We start from the raw sequence: 22,112 nt of genomic DNA on the forward strand, positions 1-22,112 counted from the left end.
TATATGTCTATGGCCATATCACCCTGAATGTGCCCTGTCTCATCTATCTCCAAGATAGGGTTTCTTACTGGCCTGGAACTCACTGGATTATGCTAGATGGGCTGACCAGCAAGCTCCACTTCTTAGCTTCCCTAGGGCTTGAATTTTAAGTATGCCCAGCTTTTTCCCTTTTTATCTGGGTTCTGGGGATTGAACCTAGGTCCTCATGCTTATAAGGCAGGCACTTTATTGTTGGAGCTACCTGTCCAGCACTAAACCTTTGCTTTTATGATACAAAGGGTCCTTCTCTCTTTGATATAAGCATTAGAAAATTATACAAAATGAATGATGGGACGGTTTCTGAATGGGCTTCAGCAAATGTCTGAATGACTGAATGACAGAACTGACATTGCTAATAACATTGCCATTTCCAAGCTCAAGTTGCTGAAAGAGGTTGTGGAACAGAACTGTGAGGCAGCCTGCAGACAAGTGAGCCATGGGCTCAGGGTATGTAGCAGGGTCTGAGGCCAAAGCCTGCGTGCTAGCTTTGGATAGCTGACCTGGACAATGTGGGCAGCACATCTGGAATTCACGGATCCAGGTGAGGATGTTAAGCATGCTGTTCAGGTGCCAAATACTGGCCCTCCAGCAAAGATAAAGAACCCACCTCACCCCTGTAATCCCAACACTCAAGAGGCAGAGGGAGGAGGATCTTGAGGCCACCCTGAGACTTCATAGTGAATTCCAGGTCAGCCTGATCTACCGCGAGATCCTACCTTGAAAAACCAACAAACAAATAAATAAGGACCCTTTGTCTTGAATAGGAGAGTATTGTGCTTGAGTGTGCTTTTTGCTGGGTGCTCACTGCTAGGTGCTCTCTTCAAGGTGCTGACTGCTATGTGCCCTCTGCTGGGTGCTCTCTGCTAGAGGCAGCCCTGAGATGGTTTGTCCAGGCCAAGCAGAAGAGAAGACATAGGAAAGTGTGTGTGGAGCCATGTGTTGGAGTGGAAGTCTGCCGCACACCTGAGTTTTGAGGTCAGGGCCTGGCTTTACTGTTTACGTAAGCTGCTGGCCCCTGTGTTGGCTGGCTAGTGCTGCCATAATTGAGTCTGCAGATTAAGTGGCTTAAATAACAGAAGCTTATGTTCTCACAGTTCTGGAAGTTGGAAGTTTAAGATTGCGGCATCAGCAGGGTGTTTCTTCTGTGGCCTCTCTGCTTAGGGATGGCTGTCTCCTCCCTCTGTCTTCACATGTCTTTTTCTTCTACTTTTTTGGTGTGATATTTTGTTATTTTCTTTTTTCTTCTTCTTAACAACACATTGAGTAAGGATACATCATGTGTTGGTACTCTCTTTTCCCTTGTTCCTGGCCCCATTCCATTGCGGACCCTCCTCAGTGGGGTTGCAGGTTTCCCTATGGGGTTGTGGTTTATGCACTGTGGGAGCAACAGCCAGTTATTTTGGGGGGAAGGAATGCCTCTGAGCATGATGTCTCAACCTGTGGCTCTTACAATCTTTCCACTCCCTTCTCCCCAAAATTCCATATAAGTCATAATTTCCTCTTTGTAAGATACCACTAATTCTACTAGGGCCACTCTGAAGATCTCATTTTAACTTAACCCCCCTTTCAAAGATCCTGTCCCCCCAAATCATCTCATTCTGAGACACTCAGAGTTAGTACTTTTAATATATGAATTGTGGGGGAACTAAGATCAGCCCACTACAGCTCATAACTAAAAGGCTTTCTAAGTATTTTTTTAAATTTTTTTTTATTTGAGAGCGACAGAGAAAGAGGGAGAGAGAGAAAGAGAGAGAGAGAGAGAGAGAGAATGGGCACGCCAGGGCCTCCAGCCACTGCAAACGAATTCCAGACACTTGTGCCCCCTTGTGCATCTGGCTAATGTGGGTCCTGGGGAATCAAGCCTCGAACCGGGGTCCTTAGGCTTCACAGGCAAGCACTTAACTGCTAAGCCATCTCTCCAGCCCACTTTCTGAGTATTTTGACAGAGGACATTTTGCCTAAATTTTTGCATAAAGAAATTATGCATCTGGCTTACATGGGTCCTGAAGAATTGAACCTGGGTCCTTGGGCTTCGCAGACAAGTGCCTTTACCACTGAGCCATGCCTCCAGACCAACTTACTGTGTTTTAAGGAATTGTTTAGTTGTTCTATATATAGATACTCCCAAGATTTTGAACCTGTCTCATACTGCTGTTATAAAGAGAGTCATATTATAAATACATTGTTCAGTGCCATTACATTATTGAATAACTTGTTAAAAAAATTCAGGAAAAATTTATCCTGAACCATTAAGAGAGTGAGAATTATGGGCTGTTTTGATTTAAAGACAAAATATCAGATTTTTATTTTGTAATTATATTAAAATATCAGCTTCATTAAATATATTTTTTTAACTGCTATACAAATATACAAAATTCTATATACTAGCAGTCTGCCATGTGTCTTGGGTGCACATATACACTGCACAATCAGGATGAACACATCTACCCCTCAAACTTTCATCACTTCTTTATGGTGAAAACATTCAAGGACCTTCCAACTTTCTGAGAGGGAGAATATACAACTGCCATCTGTAGTCACCTTGCTGTGCAGTAACATACTAGGTCCTTCTTTCTCCCTGACTAGAACTTAGTTCTCACCAATCAACCTTCCCCATCTCTCTCTCCCCGCTTCTCTACTCAGCCTCTAGGAGCCACATTCTGCTTTCAGTTTCTATGAGATCACCTTGTCCCATTCACATATGAGTGAGATGTACCTGGCTTATTTCACTTCTCATCAAGATATCCAGTTTCATCCATCTTTATTTTTTATTTTTTTTTTAATTTTTTATTTATTTATTTGAGAGCGACAGACACAGAGAGAAAGACAGATAGAGGGAGAGAGAGAGAATGGGCGCGCCAGGGCTTCCAGCCTCTGCAAACGAACTCCAGACACGTGCGCCCCCTTGTGCATCTGGCTAATGTGGGTCCTGGGGAATCAAGCCTCGAACCGGGGTCCTTAGGCTTCACAGGCAAGCGCTTAACCGCTAAGCCATCTCTCCAGCCCAGTTTCATCCATCTTGCCAGAAATGGTCACATATTAGTTTTTTAATGGCTGAACAGATGCTGCTGCCTAAACCCACCACATTTTCCTTACCATTTATTTTGCCTGGTTGGTGCTTATCCTGCTTCCATTCCTTGGGCATTAAGAATAGTGTAGAAATAAACATGGAAGTAGAGCTGAGGAACAAAGCTCAGTAAGAGTGCTTACCTTGCATTTTCAAGGCCCTGGTCTCAACTCTGACCACTGCAAACAAACTAAAAACAGAAGGCTGAAGATGTCTCTTCAGCACACTGATCCCAGTTCCTGTGGCTATGTATGCAGTAGTGGGCTTGCTGGATCATATGGCTGTCAGTTTTAATTAACCTTCTATGGACTATTCTTTTCTTTCTTTATTTTTTTTTATTGTTCGAGGTAGGGTCTCACTTGATCCCAGGCTGACCTGGAACTCACTATGTGGTCTCAGGGTGGCCTCGAACTCATGGCGATCCTCCTACCTCTGCCTCCAGAATGCTGGGATTAAAGGTGTGCACCACCACGCCCGGCTTTGTACTTTTCCATAACAACACACCCGTTCACATTTCTATTAACAATGTACACAAATTCTATTTTTATGCATACTTTTAGATGCCTGTTTTTTTTAATTGTTTTGTTTATTTTTATTTATTTATGTAAGAGTGACAGACAGAGAGAAAGAGGCAGAGAGAAAGAGAGAGAGAGGGAGAGAGAGAGAGAGAGAGAGAGAGAAAGAGAGAGAGAAAGAGAATGGGCATACCAGGGCTTCCAGCTACCGTGAATGAACTCCAGACACGTGCGCCCCCTTGTGCATCTGGCTAACGTGGGTCCTGGAGAATCGAGCCTAGAACTGAGGTCCTTAGGCTTCACAGGCAAGCACTTAAATCATCTCTCCAGCCAGCCGTTTTTTTTTTTGCATGTTCATGTTTGTGTGGTGTGTATGCATGTGTGTATGTATGTTTGTGTGTGTATGTGTATGCATATGTGAGAATGCATGGAGAGGAAAGGAGTCCATAGTCAGTGTCTTCTATGGCTGTCCACTTTATTTATTTTTGAGACAGGATCTCTAACTGAAGGTGGAGCTCACCAATTAGGCTGGACTAGCTAGCCAGCAAGCCATAAGGATTCCCCTGTCTTGTACCCTTTCCCCCTCCTGTTGCTCCTTTTCTCCTCTTGATAATTTCCTTCTGCTTTCCTGTCATACATATGCATGCAAGCACACATGTGCACATGTGTGTGTATTTAACAGCATGCTGTTAAATCTAGATTTCACATATGAAAGAAAACATGCAATATTTGTCTTTTTTTTCCTTCCATTACCCTTTTTTGCTTTCCTCTCTTTAGGCCTTTTCCTCTCCCCACATAATCCTCCAGATTGCCCATATGAGAGAAAACAGGTGATAGTTGTGTTTCTGTGTCTGGCTTACTAGATCCCCAGTCCCACTCAATTTCTTGCCAATAACATAATTTCATGTTTCTCCACAGCTGAATAAAACTCCATTGTATGCATATACATTTTCTTTATTATTTATCTTTTGATGGGTATATAGGCTAATTCCATATCTTGACTATTCTGAATGGGCTTCAGTAATCATGAGTGTGCTAGTATCTATCTCAGTGATATGCTGACTCAGATTCCTTTGGGTACATTCCCAGGAAGGAGTAACACAGCTGGATCATGTGATAGCTCTAACTCCTCTTCCTCTCCTCTCCTCTCCTCTCCTCTCCTCTCCTCTCCTCTCCTCTCCTCTCCTCTCCTCTCCTCTCCTCTCCTCTCCTCTCCTCTCCTCTCCTCTCCTCTCCTCTCCCTTTCCCTCCCCTCCCCTCGCCTCTCTTCTCTCCTTCCTTTTTCTCCTCCCTCCCTCCATCTCTCTCCCTACCTCCCTTCCTCTCCCTCCCTCTTTCTTTCTTTCTTTCTTTCTTTCTTTCTTTCTTTCTTTCTTTCTTTCTTTCTTTCTTTCTTTCTTTCTTTCTTTCCTTTCTTTCTTTCCCCTTCCTTCCTTCCTTCCTTCCTTCCTTCCTTCCTTCCTTCCTTCCTTCCTTCCTTCCTTCCTTCCTTCCTTCCTTCCTTCCTTCCTTCCTTCCTTCCTTCCTTCCTTCCTTCCTTCCTTCCTTCTTTCTTTCTTTCTTTCTTTCTTTCTTTCTTTCTTTCTTTCTTTCTTTCTTTCTGGGCCTTTAGCCACCACAAGTGAACTCTAGATCTATGTGCCTCTTGGTGCGTCTGGCTTTACATGGGTACTGGGGAACTGAACTTGGGTTTTAGGCTTTGCAGGCAAATACCTTAGCTACTAAGCAATCTCTCCAGCCCCTAGTTCTTTTTCTTTTTTTTTTTTGAAGATAATGTTCCATAGCACTCCTCTCCATTCACTGGCTTTTGCCTTCTTTCCACAACCTCTCCTGCTATAGTCCCCGAGCCAGTGGAGGGTTTGACAGTGACGTTATACTTAGTGTTGAACACTCCACTGTCTCTTCTTCTTAGCAATTTGATGAGTTTTGAGTCTTTCCAAGAAGTGCCGCCATTTTCTCTAACCAAAAGTGAGAACAGTACTAGTATATGAGTGTAGACATAAGTATTTAGATTTGGTGTACACAGTATATCCATGTAGCCAAGCAAGGTTTAAATTTTTTTTTTTTTAAGAAACTTCCCTACTGACTTCCGCCAGCAATGTATCTTCATGCTGATGACTGGTTGTACCATGTCCATTGATTTGTGTATGTTGAACCATCCTTGAATTCTGAGAACAAATATCATTTACTTGGTGAATAATTTTAATGTGCTATTATATTTAGATTGCTAGTGCTTTGTTGAAGAGTTTTTTCATCTATATTCTTTAAGAATACTTACCAATAGATTTCTCTTAAAAATATTTTATATTTATTTATTTGAGAGAGACAAAGAAACAGACAGTAAGTATGAGTGTGCCAGAGCCTCCTACCACTGCAAACAAACTCTAGACACATGTATCCACTCTGTGTATCTGGCTTTGCTGTGGGCATTAGGGAATGGAACCCATGTTCTCAAGCTTTGGAAGCAAGTGCTTTTAACCACTGAGCCATCTTTCCAACCCTGACCTATAGTTTCCTTTTTGTGTCCCTATCTCATTTTCATCTGAGAATAATACTGGCCTCATATTGTATTAGGAATAATTTCTTCTTCATTTTTTTGGAATAATTTAGGAAGAAATGTCATTTTTTTTTTCTTTAAGCATTTGGTCAACTTCAACAGAGAAGCATCTAGTCCTGTTTTTCTTTTTAATTGGAAGGTTTTTATTACTGATTCAGCCTAACTATTTGTTATATATTTTCTGATTGGCAAACTATATCTTTCTAGAAATTTGTCATATCTTTTAGATTATCACATTTTTATTGTATATTTAGTCTAATTTGGTAATTTAGAATTGAGGTTGTCTTTCATAAGACTCTCAATGCCCAATAAAAAATTATAGATTTTAAACATTCAAAAAATTGATGTAATTTAGAATTTGCATTCACTTTTTATGATAAAATACTTTTTTGTGAAAATAAAGATTTTTTTTGAAAATAATGCTACTTTTACTGTTATCTTGTAATTATTATAGAAGTTACAATTATATATAAATTTATTAGTATGTGTATATATAATAAGAATTGATGGAAATTATAAGAATATAATATTTAAATTATTATTAAATTTTAATTTGACTAAGCCAGACTTACACAACTATCATATCAGTATATTTGCATCGAATTAATTAAGTCTTGCTAATGATTTCTCTTAAAAGCAATGTCAAACTTAACCCTTAGAAGAACAGAATTATTAATTTTTAATAGACAATAATAATTATATGTGCTTAAAAACAATACTGGAAGAGATTGTAGCCATGGTACACCATGATCACATCATCTTTTTCACACTCTCCCAGCTCATGACTTCACTGTTTTATCATAGTTGAGACTGGTTGACTAGGCCAATCAAATTTAATTAGTGAAATTACTCCATTTTCCATTTAGTTTTCATGTTGCTTCTGCTCTTCTCCTTGACAACTCAGCTTGAACTTGACTTAGAAACATAGGATAATATCTGTCAACAGCGTTAGCATTTTTTTGTTTTTTGGTTTTCTGAGGTAGAGTCTCACTCTAGCTCAGGCTGACCTTGAATTCACTATGTAGTCTCAGGTGGCCTTGAACTCACAGCAATCCTCCTACCTTTGCCTCCCAAGTGCTGGGATTAAAGGCATGTGCTACCATGCCCAGCTTAAAATAAAGATTAAAAATTTTTTTTTGTTTATTTTTATTTATTTATTTGACAGTAACAGAGAGAGAGAGAGAGAAAGAGAGAGAGAGAGAGAGAGAGAGAATGGGTGCACCAGGGCCTCCAGCCACTGCAAACGAACTCCAGATGCGTGCGTGCCCTTGTGCATGTGGCTAACGTGGGTCCTGGGGAATCGAGCCTTGAACTGGGGTCCTTAGGCTTCACAGGCAAGCACTTATCCACTAAGCCATCTCTCCAGCCCAAATAAAGATTTTTAAAAATCCATTTTGCCCTTCTTTTGTCTTATTGATCTAGCTAAGACTTTGAAAACTATTTTAAATAAGAATGGAGAAAGTGGCACTTATGTGTTGTTTTACAGATGTTTTCAGGTTATCCCCATTCATAATAATACTGGCTGTAGGTATGTCATACATAGCCTTTATAATTTTGAAGTGTGTTCCATCTATTTCTAATTCACCCAGAACTTTCATTATGAAAGCATGTTAAACTTTTTAATATGCTTTCTTTGCATCCTAGAGATGACCATATGATTTCTGTACTGCATTTTATTTACATGATGAATTATGCTTATTGATTTGCATATGTTGAACCAACTTTGCATGTCTGGGATGAAACCTACTTAGTCATGATACATAATCATTTGAATGTATTCTGGATTCTGTTTGCCATTTTTTTGAGAATTTTTCTATGTTCATCAGGGAAATTGGTTTGTAGTTTTCTTGATTTCTTTTTTTTGAGGGGTGTGAGGCATGAGACCAGATGAAGATTTCCTATTTGTAAAAAACAAGTTGCATTAAAATGGGGGTACATGTCTAGTTATATTTTTAACTTAACTTAAATGCTGCAGTGGAATCATTTTTCTCTAATGTGTTTTCCCAATGTCAATAAATGTTGCTTGCACACAGAGAATGGGGAAAACAATCGGCCCTTGTGTCCTGTTGTCCAATGTTAATTGTTATGCTCTCTTTGCTGCTGCTCACGAAGAACCTTAGGGATCAGGTGTTTATAGTGTGGGTCCTAGCAACCATCCATTGACACCCTCATATTTGTCAGGTTTTGAAGCTTAGCTCCAAAGGCAAGAATGCTTTTTTGAAGTGCATTCTCTGTACAAATACTGACATAACAATTCCTTTTGGTTCTTTAGCTAAGTAAGAAGAGCCATTTACTACGTTGGAAATCAACTGACCCATGATAATAATTGCACAGAGATGTCAGAGGAGAAAGGAAGAGAGACACTCTATCAAAGGTTAAAGAAAAGTGATAGAAATATAGAAAAGAAAATGAAAAAAAAATCATCATCTTTTTCTAAACCTAAAAAGTTGGTTCTTCCTGGTAAAATTTTATGAGAATTCTGACTGGGAAGATGGCTCAAAGGGTAAAGTACTTGCCATGCAAGCATGGAGACCTGAATTCAGGTCCACTATATGTATGTATAATGCTGGGTGTGGTGGCATCCACCAGTGACTGTAGCCCTGAGGGGCAAAGGCTGGAGTATCCCTAGGGATTGCTGGCTTGCTTCACCAAGTCAGTGGACTCCAGGTTCAGTGAGAGATCCTGTCCCAAAACAAGGTAGAGTGATATTGTAAGATGCCTGATATCACACTCTAGCTTCCATATTCATCTTCATGTACATATACACATGGAAATGCATAAACAGATGTACGCATACCACATACCTAAACACGACATTTTTAGGAAAACTCAAAGGATTAGAATAAAGATGACAAAAATCTGTATTTCTCAAATATTTTCAAGATGGTGGGTCTATGTGACTTTTTTCCCTATATTTTTTGGCTCATGATAGTGGCTCAGGAAGTAGAAATCCTGTCACTACTAATTAGAAAATATAATTAAGTAATTTTAGGTTATCAAATTATTTCTTCAGTGCTCACAGTATTAGTCTTGACCACTATCACAGTAAGTTGATTTATTTAGAAAATCAGATCTGGAGGGAAGCTTAGGAATTTCCCAGCTTAATTTGTTGAGACGTGGGGGGGATTTAAGTGGCTTTCTAAGGACATACTCCCTTTAAATTTTACAGAATTTAGCACAAGGCTTTCATATCATAATTCACTTCCTTTTGAAAAATTAGAAGTTTGCCACCTGGACACATGACAGGAGAAGGCTCAGGGGTAAAGCACTGGGGCATAAGCACAAGGAGCTGAGTTCCGATCTCCAGCATGCATATGCTGGGGCAAAGACTCTTAACAGGTGACTGTGGCTGAGGTGGGTGAAATGATGGTGGACACGGGGAGAAATGATATTAACTTCTGTGCCTACTCATGAACCTGTCCTTTGCATCATCTTCTACATTTGCCCCTCAGTGTGTGAAGAAAGTTCTCCTAGCCATGACTACTAGTGCAGGCCTGTCATCCCAGCTACTTGGGAGGCTGAGGCAGGACAGTTGCAAGTTCAAGGCCTGGTTAAATTACAGAGTGAGTTTAAGACCAGCCTGGAAAGCTTAGTAAAACCCTGCCTCAAAAGAAACAGAAAACAAAAAGCTGCAGATATAGCTGTGAAGACACAGCTTAGTGGTATAGCATTTGTTTAATATGCAAAAGGCCCAAGGTACATCCCCCACCCAATTTGCTGTTTCCAGATGAGGGAAGAAGTATAGGCTCCCTACACTGACCATAGGAAAACCAACCTGAAGCAGCCACCTCAGATCGCAACATGAGTGGTAAATTATATTTTATTGTCTTATTGAAAATTTTGGGGTTGCATGTTATAGTTATTAGTGTACTTGAACACAGAAAGAAATGAAAATTAAAATCTCATTCATAGTACCTTTTTATCTATTAAGCCTTAGGTGTTATAAAATGGTAAAGAAAGTAGCATTTTAAGAGGTAAAATAACCTTTCACTTAACATTGCATCAATGCCTTTATAAATGTTATTTTCTTTAATCCCCATAAAATCTATTTAGATAGGTATTACTAGCGGTTGAATATTATGGTTGCATTGTTCTACTTTCACAGTTACTGTTATTAAATTAAAAAGGAAATTTACTATACTTTGAAGCTATATTATTGAGATGGGTACCTAGTCTTTAGTGACTAAAATTACTCTTTGTTATTACATGAATAATGATATAATTTTGAATGAAGACTATAATTTAGTAGAAAATGGGAAATTTTTTATAAGCAATATTTTTCAAGTTTAATCCTTGTAAGTATATATTGGTTTAATTTGCAAGATTTCAATAACTGGAAATTTAAAAGAGCAGATTTTCCTAAATATCTTTCCTTATGACTTCTCTATAAAACCATTCACTGTATCATTTATACACTAGCTGGAACTTATCTTTGGGTGATCATTTTTATCACTATAACAACACATCAGAATATAGTAGGCAGCAATGGATTAGTTGCCACTGCCTCAGTGATCAACAATTTTATTATTATTATTATTATTGTTGTTAATTTGAGGTAGTCTTGCTCTAGCCCAGGCTGACCTGGAATTCACTATGTAGTCTCAGGGTGGCCCCCAAATCAGGGCAATCCTTCTACCTCTGTCTCTCAAATGCTGGGATTAAAGGTGTGCACCACTGCACCAGCTTATTATTATTATTCTTAAATATTTTATTTAGTTATTTGCAAGGAGAGAGACAGAGGCAGAAAGAATGGGCACCAAAGGTCCCCAACTGCAAACAAATACCAGATGTATACACTATCTTGTGCATCTGGCCTTACATGGGTACTTGGGAATTGAACCTGGGTTATTAGGTTTTACAGGCAAGTTCCTTAACTGCTGAACCATCTCTCCACTTCTTTTTTAAATTTTTTTATGCTTTTATTTATGAGAAAGAGAGAGAGAGAGAGAGAGAGAGAGGAGAGAATTGACTTTCCAGAGCCTCCAGCCACTGCAAACGAACTCCAGATGCATGTGCCACCTTTTACATCTGGTTTATGTGGGTCCTGGGGAATTGTACCAGGGTCCTCTGTCTTTGCAGGCAAATGCCTTAACTGCTAAGCCATCCCTCTAGCCCTATTTTTTATTTTTTTTTGTAGAGAGAGAGAGTGAGAGAGATCTGGCACGCCAGGGCTTCAGCCACTGCAATTGAACTCGAGATGCTTGTGCCACCTAGTGTGATCTTGTGCTTGCCTCACCTTTGTGAGTCTTGCTTACATAGGATCTGGAAAGAGATTGAACAACATCAGTCCTTAGACTTCACAGGCAAGCAACTTAATCACTAAGTCATCTCTTCATCCCTCTCCAGTTCTTTAAAAATTATCTTTATTTATTTGCAAACAGAGAGAGATAGAAGAGAGACAGAGATAACAGGCGTGTCAGGGCCTTCAGCCACTGTAGACAGACTCCAGATATATGTGTCATTTTGGTCATCTAGCTTTACATGGTTACTAGGGAATTGCAACTGGATAGTGCCTCAGCCACTAAGTCATCTCCCCAGCTTAGTGGCCAACAATTTAATGTTGAAACATCCTGGCTTTGCAGAAGTTCTTCTATGAAAAATGATGACTTTAAGATCTCTAGTAATTTGTCAAGGATAAGGGAATATTTGCTAACTTGCTGTTATGTTTGTCAGCCTAGTGATTTGAAAGTTACAGATATCTTCATGAGGTATAAATAAGGTGTTTAAATTTTATTTGCATTGAGCGGCAATCACTAAAGACTACATGATCAGGTTAGTGGTATCAAGGTAAGCATGTTTTTATATAGCTGCTTTGAATTCTTGACTTTGCAATTTTTATTGTTTAAAAAGTCATAAGAAATATGTTAAATCCTAAAACATTTTGATTCCTTCAGCTTTGCAGAATATGCAAATGTTATATAATTTAGTATACGTATGTGTATAATACATGTATGTGTTTGTTAGGGTTAGAGTTTTCTCTGTTTATTTTAATATTTATTTATTTATTTAAGTGAGAGAGAGGGAGGGAGGGAGGAGAGGGAGAGAGAGAGAGAGAGAGAGAGAGAGAGAGAGAGAGGGGGGGATAGGGAGAGAGAGAGAGAATGGGCATGCCAGGGCCTCCTGCCACTGCAAACAAACTCCAGACGCATATACCACCTTATGCATGTGGCTTATGTGTGTACTAGGGAATTGAACCTGGGTCCTTTGGCTTTGCAGACAAGTGCCTCAACCTCTAAGCAATCTCTCCTGCCCCTTTTGTTTTATGAAACAATTATTTATTTGTGAGGAGAGAGAGAAGGGAAGAGAAGAGGAGAGAATATGAGAATGAGATCATATGAGCATGCCAGGGCCTTTTGCCCCTACAAGCAAACTCTGGATACATATACCACTTTGTACATGTGGCTTTACTGGGGAATTCTAAGTCAACAGGCTTTTCAAGAAAGCACCTTTAACTGCTGAACCACCTCCCCAGCTCTGTTTTCTTTGTTAATAATCTGGATTTGGTCTGAGAGTCATGGCAATCCTCCTGCCTCAGCCTCCCATGTGTTGGGATCACATGAAACTTGTGGTTAGACTTTTGATTATATACACTTCATTGAATAATGTTAGCACTTAATACTTAAAATCTTCTCTGTATTAATTTTTAATCCTATTCAATTTATAGCAAACTTTTATGTACATGTCCCTTTAAGCATTTACCTGAGGAGAAGGAAAAGACTAAGGTATTATTTCATAGTGGCCTGACTTTCCAACTAGGTTATTAGGCGGTGGTAGGTTCCAGTTGTTCATCTGAGGTCACACAGTTAGGGGTCGGAGCAAGATGAGGACTTAGGTCTCCTACGCCAATACTTTCTCCTGTACTAAAGGCTTTTCATCTTTCCAACTAGATTGTAAATTCATGGAAAATCAAGCAACAATTTCCTTTTCCTTTATTCATCAGTATCTCACTTCTTTCTCCAAGGACAACTAAACATGATACTAACAGTAAAACAAATGTACCACATCAAACCACAGCCAAATCTAGATCTTCATAATAATCCTAACACAAAACAGAATGTTCATTATTCATGTCCAGTGGTCACACCATAAGATGGTTTGTCCATGAGCACCTCTGAGGATATGCTATCAAGTACTATGCCCATGACAAAGAGAGAAGTGTACAGATGCTAAATGAAAGGCTTTTTGGTAGAGGAGCTTCTGTATGCATGTGCCTGGGTTGGTCTAGCTTATTCCATGACAAAGTACATATGATTTATAAACAGAATTTCAGTTGTGTTCTTGTTCTCAAGACTGAATAACTTTCTTCTTGCACCTTGGGGAAACACCAGCTGATAGAAATTCAGAGTTACAAGTGTGGGTTTCAGCAGCCTCCACACTCTTTAGCATGCCACAGAGCTTTAATGCTTGATGATGGAAAATGAATCACCAAAAAGTATCACAGGAATAAATAGCTACATTACCTGCAATTATTTCAATAGGGACAACTGGGTGTTACTTACAACACGTTTTACCCTCTGTGTTCAGGGGTAAATAACAGTTTGAGACCCTTCTTGCCATGTATTCTGCTCTTCATTTAGGCATGTGAAGGTAAGCATTCCTGTCCCTAAGTGGATGTTGTTTTATTTATTTAATTAACTTATGCTGAGGCTATATATTCTACATGCTCTCAAACTTGTGATCCTCCTGCCTTGTCTTCTTGATGCTGGGATTATAGGTGTATGCCACCATAGCTCCTTAATGTACTGGTGTATGTGGTATGTGTGTGGATGGTGTTCATATGTATGTGAGTGTACTTGTGTGTTCAGGTGAGTATGCATGTGTGTGCATGCATGTGTGTGCATGTATGTGTGTGTGTGGTCAATGGTGGATGTCTTCCTCAACCACTTTTTTTTTTTTTTTTTTTTTTTTTTTACACAGGATCTCACACTAGAGCTCACTGATATGGCTAGACTATCTAGCAAGAAAATCCTAGAGATCCTTCTATCTTCACCTGTTTAGTCCTGGGATTACAGGTACATACTGCCACATTTGGCTTTTATGTGGGTGCTAGGAATCAGTACTAAGGTCCATATGTTTGTGTTTCAAGCACGTTGCTTACTTAGCCATCGCCCCACTATGTTGTTCTGATTATTTTTCTTGGCTGATGGGTTTAGATGCGGGGGTATCACTGGCTAGTGCACAGAGCTACTTAATGACAAGCATATCATGACCTGGTTAGAAAATTCATAATACTTTGTTCTTGCTGTTTTTTCAAGGTAGGGTCTCACTCTAGGCTGACCTGGAATTCACTCTATAGTCTCAGGGTGGCCTCGAACTCATGGCCATCCTCCTACCTCTGCCTCCTGCATGCTGGGATTAAAAGTGTGCACCATCCCTCTTGGCTTCTTCTTCTTTTTTTCTTTTCACAGAGATTTGTCTCACCGCTTGGACTACTTGGTGAGATGATTTTGAATGGAAAAGCCAGAGATGCCCTAGAAGAAGTATTGCTAAAGAACAAACAGAGGATATAAGGATGCTGAGGGTGCAGTGAGTACTTGGACTTTGCCTATATGGACCCATTGGTTCATGGACACATCTTTTAATACCATTTATTATTTGGATAATGAATAATTATCCAGTACACATTGGTTAAGTGCTACAAATAGTTTACTCTTCAAACTTGTTAAGAAGCACCAGAAACAAGCATTATCTTCCTATTTCATAGACGAGGAAACCTCAATATTTATCCCATAGCATAGTATTCTGTAACAAGGAGAAGTTCACACAGCTCCTTCAGCAGAGAGCTGGGATTCCACCTAGTCATGTCTCAGTCACAGCCTCATGCCCTGAGCCAATGAGGCCATGCTAAACAGTGGATGAGGTCTATACAGACTTGCTGATCTAAGACAAACATGGAATCCTTAGGAGGGAGAAAGCTTGAATAGGGTCTTCCCTACAAGGAACTCTTCAATTTGAGGGTCACTGACTCCTCACAGAGCTGCATGCTTGGTGATGCACGCAGCAAGTGGGTATGGCTGGCAGCCTGGAACCTGTAAAGGAGGTGACTGGCGCCATGTTACTATTACTCTAAGTTTATTTGTAGTGGTTTCCTTCCCTGTAGTTTCTTTTCTGCCTTATGTTTCAACTTTGCTTGGCAACTGGACATTTCAAGTATAAATGAACTGAAGTACTATTTTCACTTAGTTCTTGGTTATACCTCTGATTTCTTCATAGATTTATATACAGAGCAAACCAGTTATGCCTCACTGTGGGCCATGAAGACATGTAGCAGTTGTAAATGTGGTATGCTATAGCCTTCCTGGCCTGAGATAGGCTTTTATGTGACAAAGCATGAATAAAATGAAAGCTTGCATGGGAATTATGATGTGGTCAATAGTTTTAGGTTTGGGCTTAAAATAATCCTTCCAAGTTTTTCTGGAGGTTATTGTTCCCCGTAGGCTGTTGACTCCTGGTTCATGCTGTACTACATATAACAGTACTTGTGCTTTCTTGTTAAAAAAAAAAAAAAAGGCTAGCTTAATAGTTAATTTATGATCCCTAGAAAAATCAAATATGTCATATGTTAAAGGTTGACATTTGAAATGCCAAGCTCTCATTATTTAGGAGAGAATAAATTGTTATAAAAAAGAAAATTATTCAACCCAGGTATAGGTATAACAAGTGGTCTTCAAAAATGTATTAGGAAAATACAGTCACATGAATTCAATAAATGAGGACAATTTTGTTTTAATTGGTATGCAATACTGCCAAAAGTATGGCTGAATACAAATAAAAACATTAAACTTTTGAATTTTACAGATTATCTTATAACTGGGTGAATACAGCTGAAAAAATTTCACATAATGGTTATTCTATGTGTCTAACTGCTAAAAATAGTGACCTCAATTTCTCTACCAGCCTGCAAATCAATAACCCATAAAAATCTACGGAAATAAAAAGATAACCACCATAAAACCTCCAAATTTGGTTTTGCTCATAACAGTTTTTGATTTCCAGATACAAACAAAAACAATGAAGGAAATATCATGTTAGCAAATTGAACCTGGAAAAGTCTTTGTGTAAATAAAATAACCTTATGACAACCCAGAAGAATAGCCCCAGGAAAGCCCAGGACTCAAACAGCTAGACTTAAATTTGTTCAAGTAAAAGGATGCCCAAATTGTCTCACATCTCTAAAACCTGTATCACTGTCAAATGAGAGAAAATGAAAAGAAATTTAGAGGTTATTTTTTCTTCCTTTAAAAATCCTCCAGAAAAAACCCAAAAAGGCCTTTTAGAAGACAAAAAAATGTAAAAAAAAAAAAAAAAAAAAAGCAAAAAAAAGCTGAGTGTTATTTAAATGGCATGTGCTTCATTCCTCTCCTGCTGATACCACTGCAAAGCTAGGCCATCGTCATTAAAAGCATACATTTCTGAAGGAGAGTATGAAGTGAATATTGCTTAGGAGTTGCTGAGGATTCGTTTTCTTGCTGGCTGCTATGTCACTGTTTTCTATGAAGTCTGAATTATCAAGGTGCAGCTAGAAGGCTAACACGTGAAGAAAGTCTGCCGCCCCCTGCCCAACACACTGTGAGGCACCTTCAGGGACTCATGCCCCCAAATTGTTGCAAGATCTGGACGTGGACACTGCCGTAGTACGGCAGCAAGAGCATAAAGCCTCTAGAGAGATGGTAGATTGGCTGGGGCAAAGTACCTGAATATTCCACTCAGTGTTGGAAGAAGGCTTTGCCTCTTGACATGTGCATGTGAGGATGAGGAGCGGGAGTGACGTGGGGGGAAGGAGGAGGGTCAAAAAGCTGCCTTACTTCCCTGACGCTGTGGCTAAATCAAATATATGTAGCAATACTGAAAGATAAGCATGAATTTATTTCTGCACATGGCTCATCGCCTGCCCTTATTTTTCCCCCTCCTTCCCCCTTCCATCCTCTTTCTCTTTTCCTCTTCCTTTTAACTCCCTACCTAATGCCTGGGATACTCACAGTACATCACTGAAGAGTTATACACAAAATCATACAACCAGCAAATAATGTCACGGTCACTATCTCCTTCACAGGGACACTCAACCTTGGATCAAATACATGCCTCAATTACATCTTTCAGTTAAAAGTGAACCTCTCCTACTGGCATGCTACCTCAAATAGCATCAAAGCAAGATGAAACACAGACAGCATTTAACAACGCTGGTAACCATGGAAACATGTCATTAAAGAATATATAAACAGGAATGAATAATTAGATGAGAAATTCACTTCCACATCTATCTTTTTTTTCTTTTTTTTCCCAAGAGCTAGGAAAAGAAGCTCTCTTTTGCTTCTCATCTCAATCTGGACACCTCCTCTTTAGTCTGTCTTTCAAATGAAAAATATGAGACTTTATAAAAAGGAAATTTTATCATTGCCCATCTTAGTAGCTGAATCTCTTTGTAGGCAAGCGACTTACAAACATTGTAGTGGCCGTTGTTGTGTAGATGTGGCACTGAGCATAGGAAAAAGATAGGTAAGTGTTGAAGAACACTCATGGTGAGAAGGGGCCGGCTATTACTTGCTATTCACAGCTGCAAGCAGGAGATGCCTATCTTGTGGGAGGCCATCATGCTGTGCAAAGACTGAGAATCTGAGACTCATATGTCGGTTCATTGTCAGGTAGGTACCATCACCCTTCTACCCCAGCACAGGCCAAGGCGTGCTTCACGGTAGACTAAGCTGGTCATAAGCTTAACAATTGTGAACTGGGCTCATGCACATCTAGTCCAGGGGCTGCACAACAAGAATTCCCTGAAGAGAGGATTCTACCCAACCCTGGGAAACTAACATTAACACAATGTTTCTCCAACCAACTGTAATGTACTTGGCTCACAGAGCAGGATTTGAGAAGCACTGAGCTAGACCATCTTCCTCATCATGAAGAAGCATAAACTAAGACCTACAATATGTGCAGATTGAATTGTTGGTCTCAATTTACCCCACCCTCATAACATTATCACACCCACACATTATTCATGGCTTTGTGATAGGCTCTTGGGTCCTACCACATAGCTTTTCTTTGCTGTTATGACATTAGCATGTTATGGGCAGGAAATTAAAATGAGCCTCATATAGTTTGATTGCTTTTTCCTCTGTAATCTTCCATTTCTTCATAAGAACAAACAGCAGCTAAGTACTGGCCAAAGGAGGTAGAAAGATATGTGGAACACACTTGGACTTCTCTAAAGCTTGGAGCAAAGCCTGGCCAAGACTAGCCTCCATCAGTTAAATCTGGGATGATCTTTTTTTTGTAGTGAGCCACTGAGTTTGTCAGTGGTTTGCTGTGAAACATCATTATAGCCGTAGCCACTCCACAGAGCAATGAGAGAAAGGACTTGCCTAAGATTGAGCTCTTAACATCAGAACTAGAAGAGACCTTCGGAATCTCAGGCCTGACCAACAGGTTCCGTGGGGCTCCTGCCCCTGCTGCCTGCTTCCTTTCTGCATGACATAAGCACGGGTATGGATTTCCACTGCTTTCACAGGGTCCTTCTGTCCTGCTCACATTCCCTCTGTCTCAGGATATCCTGTCAGGTTTCTCATCACACAATACCTTTCCCTCATTCTTGTTCCTTAAGGACCTGCTTTCACTTTTCCAAGGAGACTAATTTTCACAGTGTATTCAGAGGTCACCCATTACTGAGTTAAGCACTTACAGATAAGATTTATATTGCCTCTGACCTGAGGCTGACTAGAAACTCTGTGCCAAATGGTGGGAATTTAAACATGATACATGGCAATTGATGGGGAAATATTTTTGGGTAAATGTCTCTGGTGCCTTTCAGATTACATCTGATCTGAATATTAGAGTGCCTGGGTGGCTTACAGACATTCCGTCCAAATATGTTACCAAGATTCTGTCTGAAATGGCCAAGTAAATAAATAGGCCATAAATATTGGACATTAAGGGAAATGTTCACATGGTATTTCTATTTTGTGTTTTTCTTCCCTGTGGAAAACTTTTCTACATGGAATCAAATATCTAGAGGAATACATTTGTCTTCTCTAGAAAATGTAGGTGTTTTGTTAAAGACAATGACAAATGTTTCTGCTTCCTTGACCTCACCTTGCCTGTAATTTCATGTTGAAGATCTTATTTTTATTCTGAAGTTGAGACAGAAGTTTGCACCAAGTAAATGACTAATACTGGCATGACTTTGCAATACTGAGAAGGAAAACAAAGAACAGGATGGAAAATGTGAGTCTTTGTGTCAGCCTCGGCTCCCACCTCATATTCAGGGTTAAGCTACCCTGAATCAGCCTCCTGTCGGTGCAGGGCACTGACGAGCTTGCTGCTGCCTCAACAGCCGTGCGGGGAAAAAGAAACAAATAGCCCCTACCTTGGGGATTGCATGGAACTCACCTACCACCGTCAGCATGGAAACCAATAGACTCAAAGAAGTCCCCAGCCTTCTCCACATATCCTGATGAATCCTAAACACAGCTGAAGCATAAATATTGCCTGTAATATTGTGAACTTAAAATGTGTGCGGGCAGGCATGGTGGTGCACAGCTGAGTTCAAGGCTACCCTGAGACTACATAGTGAATTCTAGGTCAGCCTGGGCTACAGCCACATCCTACCCTGAAAAACCAAAACCACAATAGTAACAACCCCCTCCAAAACAAAACAAAAAACCACACGTGCACATGAGAAAAATCTTAGCTGATTTCATAACCACTGAAATTTTCTTTCTCTTCTATTGTGTTTCTAATTTTAAAGGCTTATTATGAGACTTATCTTCATTTTCCAGGGATATACTTAGTCTACAGCCAGTCAGACCCTCTTCTTTTCATATACATATGTATATGTGTGTAGATATATAACTTTTAATGAATTCCTAACTGCATATATCAATAGGGTACGGTGTGATAATTTGATCCATGTATACAATAATCACATCTAGGCTATCGGCATTTCTTTGTGTAATCACTTAATGCCTTAATTATAAGACAATGATGCCAGGAATACACAGGTATTATTAGTTTTAGCTTCATGTCAAACTAATATTTAATTTAGGTGACCAACTTAACAAGTAATTATCAAACTTCATCTTATAATGCACTTTGGTGGTGTGTGGAAGGAAGAACAAGACATGGGGGGCACCTTGGGCATTTCCATCCCACCCTTACCCATGGGAGAGGCATTTGTTGACCTCAAATAGATGCCTGAGAGTGTGGAGAGTACTTAATGCTATACAATTGATACTTCTCCTACGTGTACACATCTACGAGAAAAGCTGGACTTATAAATCAGACAGGGAAACGAATGACAGTGACTAAGAACACATTATAACAATGTCCATTAACAAAAGCTGTGTGTGTCCTTTCTCTCTCTCAGAACATATCACTGCACTTTCACCTTCTCACTTCCGTGAGACATTTGGCATTTTCTCTCTCACATGTCTGTAGTGCCAGCGTCCTCACTCTTGTGTCTTGGGGCAAGTGCTAAGGGTAAGTGTCCATGGAATGCAAAGCACAGTGGTGATGTGACAGGGGCCCAATCCCTGAGATGGCGATACCAAGGGATTTAGTGACTGGGCAGCACGTGGAGTGGCACTCTGGACCACGGATGAGGCCGTCTCGGCTGGGAAGGAGTGGGTGGCATGGGATCTCACTATGCTATTCAGAACGGCATGAAATTTAACAATACAATTGCTTACTTCTGGCCTTTTCCATTATTCCCTTTTTCTTTTTCTCTCCACTCCTCTCCTTCTTTCTTCTCCTCTCTCTACCTCTCCTTCTCCCTTCCCTCACCACCCCTCCCCTCTCCTCTGATTCTGCTTTCTAAAAATATGAGGATTTTTAAAAATTGTTTTATTTTTAATGATGGGGAAAAAAAAACCCACATCTAAAACCAAAGCTTCTGGAAGAACCGCTTGTTCTTGCCCATCTTGTACCTTTCCTCAAACTTGACCTTGGCCTCCTGTCTGGCCTTACGTTTCAGAGCTGGGTCTCTGAAGACATCTTTGTTGACAACAGATTTGTCCAAGGGGATATCCACAGAGTATCTTGTGGGCATGAGGTGATTATAATTATAAACCTTCACAAAAGACTTGATCTTTGATCTTTTCGCAATTTTTTTCTTGCCCATGGCAGTTGTCACTTTGCATGGATAGTGGTCAATTCCAGTCACTAGAGCATGGCTGTAGAGTCGGAGGTGCCATCACCAATATTCTTCACGATGATGGCTTTGTGTCCCGACCAGTGGCAGGCCAGAACCAGCACCACTTTCCCGGGTTTCATGAACTTGCCCATTTTGACAGCCAGCGGCGGGCACACAGCAGAAAGGCAGACATGAAGTTTTTAATATTTACCTTGGAACTTTGATATCTATAGACCCAGGTAGGCACTGAGTCACTTCACAGCCTGTAAAATTTCACTCTAGATAAAGGTATCCAGACATCAGGTATTCAGTAACCCGGCTTTATGACACCTGTAAACTAAACCTTATGTGAGGCATTTATATGTAGGGCCATCATCAGGCTCTTACTTCTTACAATAGTGAGCATCATATAAGGAGAAGCAAAGGAGCAAGATTTTTAGGCCATGACTTGTGAACTCCTGAGGTATGTGGGAAGGCTTCAAAGGTCTATAGACCATGCAGTCTCTTCTTTGGGCTTATAACTGGGAAAAAAATATCTTTTGTCTCTCAGATGACAGCTCCAGCTCCTGGTTCTGTCTTTGAGAGTAGACTAACCACACTCAAAAATATTTTTGGTAAGCTGCCTTTGGAAACCATATAGGCCATTGATAGTTTTGAGACTGGGAACATTTCAATGCCAAGTGCAACTTGAATTGGATGGTATGAGTTGGTGTTCTCGCGCAGATGGAGGACCTGCGAAGCTGGCGTTGCCAGCCTTTCTGCCTCTCTGAAGAAGGAGGCGCCACATGCCAGGCTGTCTGCACGGGC

General features: G+C 40.1%; 1 protein-coding gene and 1 pseudogene across 2 annotated transcripts in view; both read right to left on the bottom strand.

Annotated features, from left to right (window-relative positions):
* The window catches only part of Spata16 (spermatogenesis associated 16), a 333,223-nt gene that overhangs the window by 76,175 nt on the left and 234,936 nt on the right, over window positions 1–22,112 (bottom strand). The gene's annotated exons all lie outside the window — the stretch shown is intronic.
* Window positions 21,051–21,457, bottom strand: LOC105943625 (annotated as a pseudogene).

The sequence above is a fragment of the Jaculus jaculus genome, chromosome 11, assembly GCF_020740685.1.
Source record: "Jaculus jaculus isolate mJacJac1 chromosome 11, mJacJac1.mat.Y.cur, whole genome shotgun sequence".
NCBI classification, from domain to species: Eukaryota; Metazoa; Chordata; class Mammalia; order Rodentia; family Dipodidae; genus Jaculus; species Jaculus jaculus.